This window comes from Lissotriton helveticus, chromosome 10, assembly GCF_964261635.1.
Source record: "Lissotriton helveticus chromosome 10, aLisHel1.1, whole genome shotgun sequence".
Lineage (NCBI taxonomy): Eukaryota > Metazoa > Chordata > Amphibia > Caudata > Salamandridae > Lissotriton > Lissotriton helveticus.
The window spans coordinates 687374768-687390014 of record NC_136071.1 but is presented as its reverse complement, the minus strand read 5'-3'; the positions used below and the strand labels follow the sequence as shown (position 1 = coordinate 687390014).

Genomic DNA, 15247 nt, shown 5'->3' with positions numbered 1-15247 from the left:
CTGCTTCTAGGGCAGGTACTGGTGTAACAATTATTATTCGTTTACCTTGTGCTATGGCTCTTTCTTTTGCTACAGCAGTTTGAACCGCAGTTAGAATTTTTTCAGTAGAACTGAATTTCATTTCAGCTTGTGTGTACAAATGTGATTTGTAAGCTATTGGTACCGTTTCTCCCTCATTGGATGTTAGGTACGTGAATCCGCATCTTCCTGAGATGACTCGGATTACAAGGTTGCGTACGTTTTCGCGAGTTTGCAATTTTGTTTTAGTTAACATGTCTGTTTGCAATGATCCTAAAATTTCTGTGTGTTTCTGAGTCCAATTTATTCGTTTGAAATCAGGTTTTATTAATTCATAGAGAGGTTTAACTCTCTCTGCATAATTTAGAATGTATGTTCTTCCGAAATTCAGGAAACCTAATATTGATTGTAAGTTCTTCAGCGTTTTAGGTGCTTGGAGTACAGCACACTTCTCTAAGAAGTTGTCTGCTGGGCTTTTGCCCTCACTTGATAATTCATATCCTAAAAACAGGACAGTTAGATGGGCAATTCGTGACTTTTTAAAGTTGAATTTGTAACCCTCAGCTGCGAACCCAAGTATTATGGTGTTCACTCTTTTCAAGTGAGTCCCCAGGTCATCATCTGTGAGATAGATGTCATCAACATAAGATAATGCCTCATCATCATATATTTGTAGTAACTCTGTTACTCTTGCTGAGAATAATCCTGGGCTATTCTTGAATCCCTGTGGGAGTCGACAGAAGTGTTTTTGCGACCCCATTATTGAGAAAGCGGTCAAATACCTGCTTTCAGGAGCAATGTTTTGACAAAAGAAGCCATTTGATATTTCTAATGTCGTTTTATATTTTTTGCGCATGATGTTATTCATTAGTGCCGCACTGTGTGAGGTTTGTACTGCAAACGTTTTGTAACATGAGTTAAGGTGTCTGTAGTCCAAAACTAGACGATATGAATCGTCTGGCTTGGAGACAGGAAACAAAGGATTGTTTATTTGTGAGGTGCATGTTTCAATCACCCCCTGATATTCAAGTTGATCTAAGTTCTCCCTGACTTGTTTTTTAGCTTCTTGCTTAACTGGGTACTGCCTCTGTGCAGTGGGTTGATTCTTTAACTGGATTTTGTGGTGATGAGAATCCTTATCCCAACCTACATGATTTTTATATAATGCAGGAGCTTGGGCCACTGCCCATTTTCTTGCAAGTGTATATTTTTTATGAATTGGAATATGATTTGAGAAGGCAGGCATAATCATTTCTTCGCCATGAGGGAACTCCCTGACAAACTCTGGTGGCCAGTCTTTCTCAGCTAACAGGATGTCATAGCCTTTTGAAAGGTTATCCCAAAAGAGACCCCTTACTTTCCTAGTCTAGTCCCCCTCTATACATAATGTTATTTCGTATAATTTATGGGGTTTGCGAACTCTGGTGTCTGCAGTTTCCACTTGAATGTATTCATTAGTGTCCACTGTCTCCAGAAGATTCATCAGGATCTTGCGAGCTATGGTCACTTCTGCTGCGCTGTCTAGCATTGTCTGGGCCCACTCTCCGTTTTTCAGTTGTGTCCTCAATATCCTCGGCATGTTTTATTATGTTAATACTAGCTAGCTTCTTTCTTGGAAATTGTAATTTTTTACTTTGATGAGCAGGTTCCTTGTCTTTGGACTTGACGTGCTCTTCCTTGTGTTCTGACCGTCCTCTTCTTTCCGATTTCTGTGAGGAATTCTGAAAAGATCGAGAGGGACGTGTATCAATATCTTGATCTATCTCTCCGTTGAGGAGACCTTCCTCTAGACTGGAATCATTTTTCTTTGGGAGTGGATTGTTTATTTCCATCCCAACTCTTTTTTGGAGTATTTAGATTATTTTTAATAAATGTTTTTTCAGGATTTTCAAGTAGTTGGGGTTCTACTGGTTTCCCACCCAAACTATCTCTACCTAGTTATTCATAGGATTTTTCTATGATTCTGGCAAGTTCAAAAGGTTGTTCTGCTATATCTGTTTCTTTCAATTTCTGGCGGATCGCCACAGATGCTGCTTCTCCTTTTATGTTGGCTAACAATATAGCATAGACCTGCTTGACGTCTTTCAGTAATTTCATACCCAGAGTTAAAGCAGGTTCTGGACCGTATTCATTTTTAACCATGTGTTTTTGTGTATATCGAAGCAAAGACTGTGCCCCAAGTGTCACAGTCGTCCACATGTGGTGCGATCCCCATTGGAAGACAGATAGTCAGAATTCTGTGTTTCTCAGTAGGCGTAGTATCAGGAAATACTGCCTCTATTTGAGTGATTTTTTTGTGCTAACCAGAATGGAATTTGTTCCCGTTTTGCGGGTATTTTGCCAATGGCTGATTGTATATTTTGTGGTGTGATTTTATTTGTGTTCCCCTGGTGAGGGGTTGTCTGTGGAATTTTTATTGCTGGTTGGACTGTTGAAGTCCGCATTACATATTGGACTAATTGTCTATGTATTTTAATTAGCAATTTTAGCTGAGCTAAAAGTTCCTGGTCTGACATTGTTTCAATGTCTGGATGTGGTGTGTAGCTGGCTAGAACCGGCCACGTGGCTCCTGGTCTACCTAGTGGACCGAGCCTGCTGATGTGATTTTGATGTTTTAGGGCGCCATTAAACCAGAGCAGGTGCTCTTGGTAAGTTAGTGGGATTTCAACGTCCTTGAAAGGAGCGTATTCATCTGGAGGGTCCCCTATTTTGTAATAGTGGAATTTGTGCGTCACAGCGTGTGCTGCTGGAAAATGTATCCATGAACAGAATACCTCTGTCTGCCGACATTCATGGGCCTCTACCACGAATATGACTGTACCACCTCGTAATGATACTCCATTTTCTATACGTTTTTTAGTTATAGTTCTTCTTACATTTACCGGAATGATTATAGCATTCGGGTCTTCATCTCGGAGACTTGTGTCATCCGCTAGGAGTTGAGCTGCTATTGTAGCTCTTTCTCCAGGGGCGGCCTTAGGAATGTGCAAGCAGTGCACCTGCACAGGGCCACCAAACCCCAGGGGCCACCACGCTAATATATATCCTTAATATAATAATCCTCTGAGAATGGATACCTATTTGCGTGGCGGCCCCTGGCAGGGATTTGACGGCCTCCTGCTCTGTTCCACTTCCAAACACCCTGACCACCCCCCTTCACTGGCCTCCACGCTCCGCCCCACCCGGACCCCCTCTTCCAGGGCGCCTTCTACCTACGCTCTCCGCCCAGGGCCGCCATGAGCCTAGAGCCTCCCCTGCTTTTTCTTTCGTCGTCACTTTCCGCCATTTGCTGACTGAAAGTTTTTGTTGCAGATCAAGTTTCAAGGGAAACAAAGATTAGGTGCACAATATTTTGGAACACTGTATCCTTCAACGTTGACTAAACCAAAAAGTAATACATAGGAATCTCTTCCTACTAAGTCCCGGCGGATTTTAACCTTTTACCCACTCCAGACGTCTTTTGGAGTTTTTACGGGGAAAAAGGGGTCTGTGTGAAAAAGCATGACTGAGTTACTCTAATGTCTTGCGTTAGATTATCGCCTTACCAAACGTTGGGCGCCATGTAGTGTAGTTCCTATATTCCCAACAGGCTCTGCGCATTGGAATAATATAGACAGCAGTGTAGGCGTATGACTGAGGTCGACTAGGTCTCTACTGACTATATTAGACTTAATTAGTTTTGCCAGCTAGCTCAGAGGTCACTAGAAACTTTCTCGAGTAAACAAGGAGGAGTTTAACTTCCATGGATAGACAAAAAGGGATTAGCTTCTGACAACCATATAACATGACAACTTTGCTCCCTCAGAATAAAGAGTGTATCTCTAGAGTCCTGTGAAAACAATAGACAATTATTTCACTCAGTCAATCGTGCATACTTCGTTTCACCAGAGTGCAGAGAAATAGAAAGACGGGCGTTTTCAATAAAAGGTGTTATTTATTGAGCAGTCTTCTTTCTCATGCAAGAGAAATGAATTGCCACAATTGCAATACTTATCATAAAGTAAAGTGCGTACAGTAAAAGGAGTATTATAAAATAATACTGTAAAAGCATTGATATGGTTTCTTAGCCATATGATACTTTAAGATGGATAAAATATATACATACATAAAAACATTGACTAACGTCCTCAACTGACGCTTCTAATCTACGCCTACCCCGGTGTACCTGACCTAAGCCTAATACGTGGGAAGGAGTAATTAAGTTGCAGTTTAAGTTAAGTTGGTTTTGCCAAGGATCTGAATCAAGAATTCTCTTAAGGGTTTAGTCAGCTCCGTACCTTGGTAATAGAATGTAGGAGGTCTTGTATCTCTCTCTCAGGACTCGATCTCCCAGCAACCCGCAAGGGTGACTGGAAACACCGGAGCTGGATTTCTCGCCAAGAGAAAAGACAGCGTCTCTCTCAGTGCATCAAAAGGGAGGGGCGGCTTCCTTCGGCTCCTCGCATCAGCTGGGCTTCTGGGCAAGTAGATAGCCGCTCTGCTCCAAACCACCGTGTGTTTGCTTAAGGCAACGTTGGTATATTTATACCTGAAAGGTGCCGGGTTTGACGTAAGGTTGGACATAAGACGTCACCAAGAACTATGTTGTTGTTTGTTTTTTGAGCTTGTAATGCGCACTGCTACCCGTCCATAGGTTTCCTGGCGCTGTATAACTCTGGGGAACCCGTCCTGGCTTTCCTTGTGGGATGGTCCCTTGCTGGGAGTCCCCAAGGTGGAGCCAGGCATCCCCGGAATTGGTGGGGCCGCTGTGGAGATTAGGCAAGCTAATGCCCAGAGTTGCCGAGTGGAACCCCTGATTAGAGTAAGCACCGAAGCGAGAATTATCGAGTCCGCTGACCAAGGTCCACGACCCTGCCGCGTCGGGAATTGAACCCTGGTCCCGGGCTGACTTCTGCTCTCGGGCCTGCCGCCTCTAACCAGTGAGCCACACTACTCCACTAACTAACAGTTCTTTCTGACTCCACTAACTAACAGTTCTTTCTGACTCTAGGAGTTCTTGTGCAAATCAAAACAAGAGCAGGGGGATTTCCCAGGCTGCTGGAGGCTTGGTTTGTTTAAAGAACGCGTTGTACTTTCTAGGAGTCTAGAGGAGTAGCCATGCCGTATTTGGACTGCATGGGCTATTACTAAATATGGATATGATTCTTATGCCTTTATAAGGATATTATTTATTATAGCCATATAAGGGCAAAAATCGGGAATATCGAATTAGGGTCCTAGATAGAAACACAACAGTGTCAGGGGTGATTGGTCAGTCCTTTAGTTTTCAGTTTTCCCCTTTTATAGTCCCCCTTACATTCTTCACTTCTCCTCTTTTTATTTCAATGTTTTTAAGAGGATACTATAGCACTTCAGACAGTGCTAAAGCATCCCTGACTCTCATTTCATCCACAGCGCAGCGCATCACATGTGGCCACTTTTTCTAAACCAGGATGCCATTATGAAATGATGTTGTCCATAGAGTATCATTGTTTTCCCATTTCAAGATGGTGGCAGCGGCGGTTTCCCTTTGAGGACATAGGGGCCCCCTATATTTGGCTGCCAGCCCCCAATTTATATTTAGATAAAATGTACAGTTTAGTTTACTTTTTTTCCAGCCTCCGGTCTGTGGTTTAGTTCCTGCATGACATCATGATGAGTAGTGGGCAGGGCTTCACCTCCTAGTCGTTGAACATTCGCACTTCAAAGTACGCATTTCAGGTTGGCTGATGCCTTTCTGTGGCCAACCTGACATGTGCTCTAGAGGTCTTTACCACCTCTGCATATCGAGTGTGGGATGTGATGCAAGCTGTAGCCCCCTAGACTCAGAATGAGCATTGGTGTTACCTGCCCGATCCAATCCTGGTGCTGCTCTCAGCAAGGGAGCAGCACCAGTGTTGGCCAGGATACGCAGTTAGGGCTCTGGTCACCAGTGGTCCTGCACATGAGGCACTGCCATGGAACACCTAGCCAATCATTGCATGGCTTTATTAATAGCTATGTAGTGATTGGCCATTCTGTTTGGTGCTCTCTTCCCTCCCTCCGTGATGTGTGCAACGCCAAACGGCATCGAGCAAGAGGGAGTGGTAGTGATGAGTCGTGTCATGGTGGTTCCCATTCCAGCAAAGTTCTATCCTGACCAGCCCTGAGATGGCGAGACGCTCACTACGGTGCAAAGGAATAATGAGATGATTTGGGTTCAGATCAGTTACAAGCTCATCATCACCCCCTGTCAGCCATGCGTTCAGCCTACTGAAATCGATAGAGAGGCGTGCAGGGAGCATGCCATCCATTCCCGAGAACTGCTAATGTCTTCAGGTGGCCACAGTGTGCCAGGCAGAGAGAGGCTACTTCTCATAACTGCTGTTGCTGGGGACCAGCCCCATACGCAATGCCTGGATGAAGTTATTCATTGAGCCTGAGGGTTAATGTCTGACTGATAACATAATTGACTCAGAAGTGTACTGCCTCAAGTTGGTGGACACTGTATGTTCGGCCTCTGTCTTCGGGAAAAGGGGATGAGTGCAGGCTGCCTGGGGTCCACGGAGGTGACCCACTGAAAGGGCGGCCTATTTAGTGCCACAAGAGGCACAGGAGACAGCCTCCCAGTGTTTGGGACCCTCAGGGGTCCAGGTGTGCCGCGTCTGCTGCAATAGCAGTAAAGATTAATGCACTTACTTTAGAGAGCCGTGTGGAACAGGTGTGCACAAGTACAGTATTTGTTCGGGGGGGAGGAGATGCGTCATTTATGCTTCTGAACCGATGTCAATTAAATGTGCAGCACTGGGCTCCTGAAGTTTTAACATCTGTTAATTCTGCCCTGACACTAATTGTGCAACAGTGCAAAGCATACCACGCTGCAGGAGACTACTCAAAATGGGGGCATGGACGGGTCATGGCACCCCAACTTGCTCTGAAAGCAGGCCTCTCCTGTTTCGGTTGTACTTTAAGAAACCATGTATATTCCCTCCGATGTGAAGTGCAGAATTACCAGGGTGGTTGTTTCCTCCTCTGCCAGTTATATGTTGATGACACTTTTGTAGATATTGTGGCGCTTTGCAATGTTGTCATTGATATTGTGGCAATGAATGTGCCTGCTCATGGTAGATTGCCTGTGATGTGGCATCAAAGGCTAAGTGTGGGGTGCCCAGGCTTTCCTTCACCAAAGTTAGTAGTTTACATGCCTGGGTTTATGTCCTGACAAATGGAGTCAGCCTGAATAAAACTGCCGAATTCAGGCACTTCTGCACCTTCCAAATGATGCAAGCAATCAATACAAACCATTTGTCATGACACAAACACGGGGCCTGGTAACAGATGGCAGGCCGTTTGGCCTCACACTCAGGCTGTAGTCTGCTCTGCTGTAGTGTAAACAATATAAATGCAGTGCAGAGACAACCCTTGTGCAGGTAAGATAACTGAAACCCTTGCTTGTCACACTGAACAATTTTAATTCAATAAGATACGTAGCATTTTTTATGTGTTTAGTTTGTTTAAATATTTCAAGTCTGCACTTTCACCATTGTTTTATAAACTTTTATGCTTCCTCAAATTAGCTTCAAAAAGCACTATTACCCCACTCTATTTCCAAAATGTTCCTGTGGGTAGAACCCCCATGAACTCACCTTATGACGATAGGACACGCTCGAGGCAAAGCACTCACCCCCTACTTTTATGACTCACCACTTTCAAAAGTCATCAGCCGCCACTGGTTGGAGGCCATGCAGTAACTTTAAAACAACAAGACTGTTTACAATACCTCTGCAAGAAGGACATCTACTGCTACGGTTAGCTTCATTATAGCAATCATATGCCTGCCATGTTTGGACTGCAGCATGTTTACTTTTTTCTACTTCTTTTAATTTTACTTATTATGTTGTTGAGTTTGGATGTGCTTTATTGTGTTAGTGTTAGAAGGTGAATGAAAGAATGAGTCAGCAAATGGATGAACGGATGCACAAGAGCAAGGATGAGTGATAAAGTGCATGTATGATGACTTCATGAGCGCCTAAACCCACCAACGACACAAAAGGCACTTTTATTCATAAGCCACACCTATTGGCATTGCCAATGCTTATTTTGAAATGTTTTAGGTATGAAAAAAGCAAGCAAGTAAAAGCATACAAGTATGCAAGCAACATTTGAGAAGAAGTTACACAAAATAAACCTGCTAATGCAGGATACATTAGATAGATGATATACAAAGCAATGCATTACCAAGCCACCAATACACACATCCCCTGCCATGTGTGCAAAAATTTCCTGGATGTTCCATTCTAAAAATCTTGATTTCCCACCACATCTAACCAAGTTTTAAATAATAAAAATGCTGATCAATACATGTCCTCCCAGCAGTTCACAACATCTCTGGAGCCATCTTTTCACCATCAGCATCCCCAAGGAAAAGTATTGAGTCATGTTTGTCTTGTGTTGATCTGGCAAAAAATGAAAAACTTTCTGAAACTTTCTGAATCAGACAAACCACATTGAATAGGACCCGTACATAGATACAATGCATTTATAGAAGTTAAAATGTTTGGTCCCTTCTAGGAAGATCAAGTAATTGTTGCATCACAAATCATTAGCAGTGCAGTCATTTTTAGGTCAAGCCTACTGGTTTGTATCGATTTAGATTCTGTATGAATTTCTCGATTCATGCCCTTATATAGGTATATTTCACATTGCCCTTACATAGGCAGAGAAATCCAGTCCTTATTTAGGCATAGTCCATGCTACCCAAATACAGGCATGGCTTCTTACATCCATTCATCCGCGTCACAACGAGTTCCTGGAAAACCAGACTCTTAAGCCTTTAGGACTTCCCCTTGCTTGAATATTGATTTCTCCAAGAACTCATTTATTATGCATGAACATCTATTCCTTAGGGGTTCATTCATGGCGTTCATATGCCCGACTTCTATGCCAATACTGGCATTCCTAAACACCTTCAAGGTATAAATATACCTTACCTTACTATGGTAAGGCACTGTGTGGTTCGGCTACCTTTTTGCACAACGCGGCTCGCCACAGCAAGTCCCGAAGGAAGTAATCTCCCCAACTGAAGCACTGACCAGACGCTGTCATCCTCCTTGCCGAGAATCCAGCTCCAGTGTTTCTGATTCCCCTTGAGGGGTGTTAGAGATCGAGTCCCGGGAAAGAGATACCAACCTCTCTCATTCTAAGGTATGGAGCTGATTGAAACCTAGAGAAACTTTTGGCAATTCTTGGCAAAACTAAAATGTAACTAGACTATAGCTAAAGCAGCACCTACTTCTTCCCTCATGCTAGACTTAGGTTAGGTACACTGGGGTATGATTATTTTAGAAGCACCAGTTGAGTATTTTTAGCCTGTGTTATTTATGTTTGTATTTTTATATATGTCATAGCAACAGACTATGCTATTACAGTATTATTTTATATTACTCTTTATGCTGTTCGCATTATACTTCACTTTCTGTCTTACGATTGTAGCAGTTCATATCTCTTGAATGAGAAATAAGACTGTTCAATAAACCCTTTTATTGCAACGCCCGTCTCTCTATTTCTGTGCAATCCTGTAGAAACGAAGCATGCACGATTGACTGAGTGAAACTGTAATCTATTGTTTCCACAACTCTGAAGATATTTTTCCGACTCTAAGGGAAACAAAGTTGTCATGTTTATGCGGTTGTCAGAAACTAATCCCTTCTTGTTCATTCAAGAAAGTTTCTAGTGACCTCTGAGTTAGCTGGCATAAACAAGTAATTAAGTTTAATGTACTTGATAGAGACATATGGTCCTCAGTCCTATGTAAAATCTATAGTGTATATTATTCCAATGCGCAGAGCGTATCAGGGATATAGGCACTACACTACATTACAGCACGTCTGCGCTGTCTGCAAGACCTGTTGTAATCGATAAAGCAACTGTATTTCCACCTCCTACTTATCAATGGTGCACTCCAGCATCGCTCTTCTTTGTTGCCTCCTGTCTCGTTCCCGGTGCCAATACCACACTTCCTTTCGAGGCTGAGGCACACATGTAAAGTACAGTCTACTTACGCTTGGCTTCTTTATCTCCTTTTTGGGAGAACTTTTATTTTTTTTTATAGTTGCTTTCCTGCCAATCCCTGCTTATTTGGTTTTGCTTTAACTAGTCGGAGCCTTGTTGTGGCAGTCTGTGCTCTATGTTCCTAAGGAGGAATCATACGTCTTGACAGGCAGAGTTGCCTAAGCCTTTGCTTTCTGGAGGTAGATCCCTTACAGCTCGCATCAGCTTACGGCAGACTGCTGGTAATCTTAAATAAAAACCTTTTACCGCAAACTTCCCCCTACCTCGCCGCCTGTCCCGTGATTTTGTAGACTATGCACATGAGCAGGTTCTTGGCTCACTCTGTATTTATTTATTTATTAATTTGAAGGTTTTGTATAGTGCGAACAAGACCCTAACGGGTATCAGAGGGCTTTACAGGGTTGGTGTAAGTAAACAGAAAAACAAAAACATAAATAGTAGAGAGAATGTAGGTAAGACTAATACAGAATATTCCTAAAACAATCAAGCAGATATATAACAGGTACATATAAATAGTTCAAGTAAATTTAGCCATGAGAATAGCCTTCACTTCTTTTTTGAAGACTGTGCACTCAGGTAAAGTTGGTATTTTTAAGACATCAGATTTCACTTATTGCTTGCTCACAGCTTTGTATCGCTAGACATAGAGTGACTTTCTGGTAATACCGTTTCAGCAGTGCCTTTTAACTGGGGAGGGGAGGAGGAAGAGGAAGGATCCGTGAACTTCCCCGGGGCGCGGGTAATGACTCTAGACTGGCGAAAATGCTGAGTCTTTGTTAAAATACTTGCGTCTACATCTGGAAGTTATTAGCTGCCAGAATACAACATGGCTGTGCTTATTGTTTGGCTTTCTTTCACAATGCATGTTTATGTTGTTTATTAACTTTCTGCATGTCTCTGCAGTCTATAATTCAGCCATGCCATTGCTGCTTCATCACTTCTGTTGGTTCCCTTCCTCCCCCACCTCCCAGGTGGTTCTGCTTGCTTTCCCACACCCTGCCACTCCACCCTACCCTCTACCCAGCTTCAATGTCCACCAACATCTCTCCCTCCCCCCTTGTGTCGCTTGTTTAGATTTTGTGTCAATGCCAATCAAAAAAAGTGCCTGTTCAGCCTCACACATAAAGGGAGCTTGTAAATTCGAATTCAGCATTCTTCTGTTTCTATTTACCTTCTTTTTTGTGCCCAATTAAAACAGTGAGTAACTCCTCACAATCGGAGTCCAGCTTAAGAAAGCAGGTGTAATCAGTACAGCATGGCTGCCCCCTAACCAGACACGCATAAAAATTGCCCACAATTTAACACCTCCCAGAGGCCTCCCGGTACCTGCAGGAAACCCCATTGTCTGCCGTTTGCTGTTTATGCTATTTTCACATGCTCTTAGGCTGTTTTCATACAAATAATTTTAGTCATTAAAGCATACATGCAGGGCTTCCACAAACATGTTATTACGCTTGTATGCCTGCCGTTTTATTTGTTTGCAAAATAACGTATTGCAGGTTGCTTTCCCACCCCTTCAGGGCTTATCTTGGTAAAAGATTGCAAACCCCATGCTCTCCAAAATACTTTATCTGCCATTTGGTGTTTATGCTGTTTTTCACATTCTCTTTCGCTGCATCAGGAATGCTTCCATCCAAATCATTTTACGCTTTTATGCCTGGTGTTCTATTTGTTGCTTCTCCCACCCCGTCAGGGCTTATATTGTATATATTAGTCCCCGTAAAAGCTACAGCCCATTCAGGCTTTAACAGCTATACACTGCTCCCTTTCCCGATGGCCCCCAGCCCTAACTGTTGGGCATCTTGAATAAATAAAGGAAATAAATATTGCCAGGATTATAAAGGAAGTTGATTATGGGGTTCACAAAAAAGTGCATTTATTGCATTTTCAAGTCAGTAAAAATAATACAAACAATGCCCTGGCTCTGCTCAGCAACCTGTGCTTTGCCCCAAGCTCACACCGCTGTATTGTTACACTTCTCTGATCAAAACTGCTACCTAGAAGGACCACTAAGGGGCATGGATGCCGCCCATTGCTTAGCATTGGTAAGCTTAATCCTTACTCTAATTTCCTTGCTTCTCTTTAGTCAGTGCATACCAGCTTCATCTTCTCTTCATCTGTGTGTCCCTCCACCAGAGCGTTACTTAAAAACTGCTTCCTTACCGAGTAACATTCCACTTCTCACAGTTTTGAAGCTACTTGTTCATTAAGTTGCAGCACTACATAAGAGTGCGTGTGGTTGCTGGCCATCTCGCCCTTCCTGGTGTACATTGCTCCTTACCCCATCCCATTCTGTTGCTTGTTTTACTTCTGTTCACCTGCCATAAAAACTAATGACCTGATTACAAGTCCACAGGTGGTTCACCATCTGCCGTATTACAACTGTTAAAGTCGTATCGGCGGTGGACCGCCGGCTGCTCCAGGGAACAGTCGTCACCTGGTGGTGGCACAGCTGTGCCACGACACAATATGCTGAGCGGGGACTGGCGCAGTCCCGCTCAGAATATTACAAGTTCGTTGACCGCCAGCATTTCATGGTGGGAGCCCGCCATGAAAAGGCTGGCGGTACAGTAACAAATGTGGACCTACTGGGCCCCATTGCACCCCACCGTGGGGATCATTCAGGGGGGCACAACATGTGTCCCCCTGTCTTTATTCCCACAAAGATCCAGCACAACATAGACGTCCACGTCCATGCCGTGCTGGATCGTTTTTAGGTCAAGGCTACTGTCGCACTGTGTAAGCAGTGGGCGGAGCCGAAGATTTTATGTTCTGTAGTATGGGGGCTTGAACCCGCCCCTCTTCTCCATTGGCTGGCCTCGTAAATGCTGGCCAGCCATTGGAGGAGAGGGGCGTCACTCGGTTCTAGCCCTGGCTTGAGCAGATTCGGGGGTGTTTTTCTCTCTTTTTTTGAGCCCCGCCCCTTTTCTAGTGGTGGGCGTTACACCCTCCCTCTTGCCGAGGTCCCAGTCTGACCTAAACACGCCGCTCAATACAAAAGATTATGGGCGTTTCTCCGAGCCATTTGTGAATGACCTCGGAGAAACATGGTGGTGTGGAGCGCTCCTCTCTTGCCTTCCGAGATCATAAGGCAAGAGAGGAGCGCTCCACACCACCATGTTTCTCCGAGGTCATTCACAAATGGCTCGGAGAAACGCCTGTCATTTTCGGGGGGGGGCCTGGCGTCACCGCTGTCTGCACCCCCCCTCCTCGCCGTTCTTAATCTAGGATGCGGTGGCAGGCAGCTTGTTCCTCCTGTATTGCACCGTTTGCTACCTCATGTATTCTGCCCGCCCACAACTGCCAGCCCCGCCCCACGCAACAGCAATGTTTTTGTTAGTCTAGTTGTCCTTGCTTTGAAGGCCAGCTGCTGAAGCTTAGTCAGTGTTTCTTCGTCGCTGGTTGGAGGATGAAGGCTCCGTGGCGTCAGGAGTCCCTAGTCACTGGTGGCGTGAGCGGGCGGGGACAGGAAGCAAAGGGTGTTTGCACAGGGATCTGGAGGGGCGGTGACAGACAGGGAGGAAGGGACGCTTCGCATCATCCGGGCGGGAGACCCTCCCTTTGACAGACGCACGCCTGACTAACCGGTGACTGAGCTGACCCCTCCTTCGTACACATTGGTCCCTGGCCCACAACGCAAACTGGGGCACCGAACTAGTGCTCTTGGACCCGCTCATAACAAGCACAGCCCCCCCAGCCATGTGGACCCCCTCCTGCAGAAGCCTTGGACACGCTTGCCCGGCACTTCTCATCCTGGTTTAAAAATGATGCCCTTTCTCTCATTTTCTCGCTATTTCTCACACTTTATCCCCAATTGTTTCTGTTTTTGTTTCCCTTTCCGTCTCTCACCCGTTCCGTTTCTCCTCGCTCCGTATTCCACTCTTATCTACGGATTGCACATGCTTCAAAATCAGCACTCTGAGGTCACTTGACAATGTTCATTCTGAAGTAAAACACGCTCAAACGTCTACAATAAAATCACTGCAGACCGTTCCTACCACGTTCGTAACGAAAGAAGAGCAAACGACAAACATCGGCTCATGACTGACAAAAAACGTGTACATTAACCGACCCACTCTTCCCCATCCCTTTTACTCTTTCTATTTTACTGTCTCTTCCTTCGTCTCTCTCCATTTCTCATACGTGCTCCTTCTTCCTTTCTTTCTACCTTCCCAATTTCTTTCTCTCGATTATCTTTTTCCTCCCCACCTTGCTTAAACTCTGATCCCCAGAGGCGTTGAGCCAGCACTATTGCGCCAAACTCGTAATCAGGCCCTTAATGCCTCCAAAAACGTTGTCACCCCCAGCCCCTACTCCCATCCATGCTTGCCCATTCCATCCAGTGCTGGCCACGTCATATATTGCTTTTTTTTAAATTTAACTTTTAGCCATGCTGCACAGCCACGCAATGTATGAAATGGCTAAAAAACATTGGCAAAGCCAATAGCTCTTCCATAGGCGAAAACTATTAGCTTTGCCAATGCTTGTTGTTGGTTTGTTAACGTCCAGAGAGCAGTGCCTAACTACTGGTAAGCTTCCACTAGTATGCTGAAGTGATTGGTCTTAGAACTATTTTTTCTGCTCATGTTAAACGTGTGTGTTTTCTTTGCTGCTCCTCCTTGCTTGGGCTGAAATTGAATAGGCGTTTGTGTGTTTCTGACATTTTGTGGTGGAAGCAACGTGTTTTAATTTTGTTAATTTGCGCACATTAAAAGGCTGCCTTTCTTTGTAATTATGTTTCATCATTTTTAAACTTAGGAACCCAATCCACAAAAATTCACTCCACGCCATTGCATGCACAACCTATTTCATTGCACATTCGTGTTTATTCAATTCTCGCCTATTTCTGACTGTCGACCAAATGAACAACCAAGACTACTAACATGGGTGTTATTTTGGTAGTAACTGTAGCCCTTTTCCTGCCCCTTGCAACTCCTGGAATTGCCCTATTGGCCTTACCTAAAGTGAACTTAGATGTGCAAAAATATATGTGTTACCTGCCCTAAATCAGATGAGTCAACTCGGTGGACAGCCTGGTAATTCTGGGGATAAGATTCTCCCAACAAGGAAAATATGTTTCACTCTGTCGATTCGATTCGATTCAATAAGCTTTATTCGGTTTCACTCTGTCAAAAAAACAACTTTCGCCATGAATGAGTGTTTCCTTCCTAGCCCTAGTTTGGAAACACACAGACTTCGA

General features: G+C 44.2%; 1 protein-coding gene across 3 annotated transcripts in view; it reads right to left on the bottom strand.

Annotated features, from left to right (window-relative positions):
- The window catches only part of ACTR3B (actin related protein 3B), a 584122-nt gene that overhangs the window by 408468 nt on the left and 160407 nt on the right, over positions 1-15247 (bottom strand). The window lies entirely within an intron of this gene.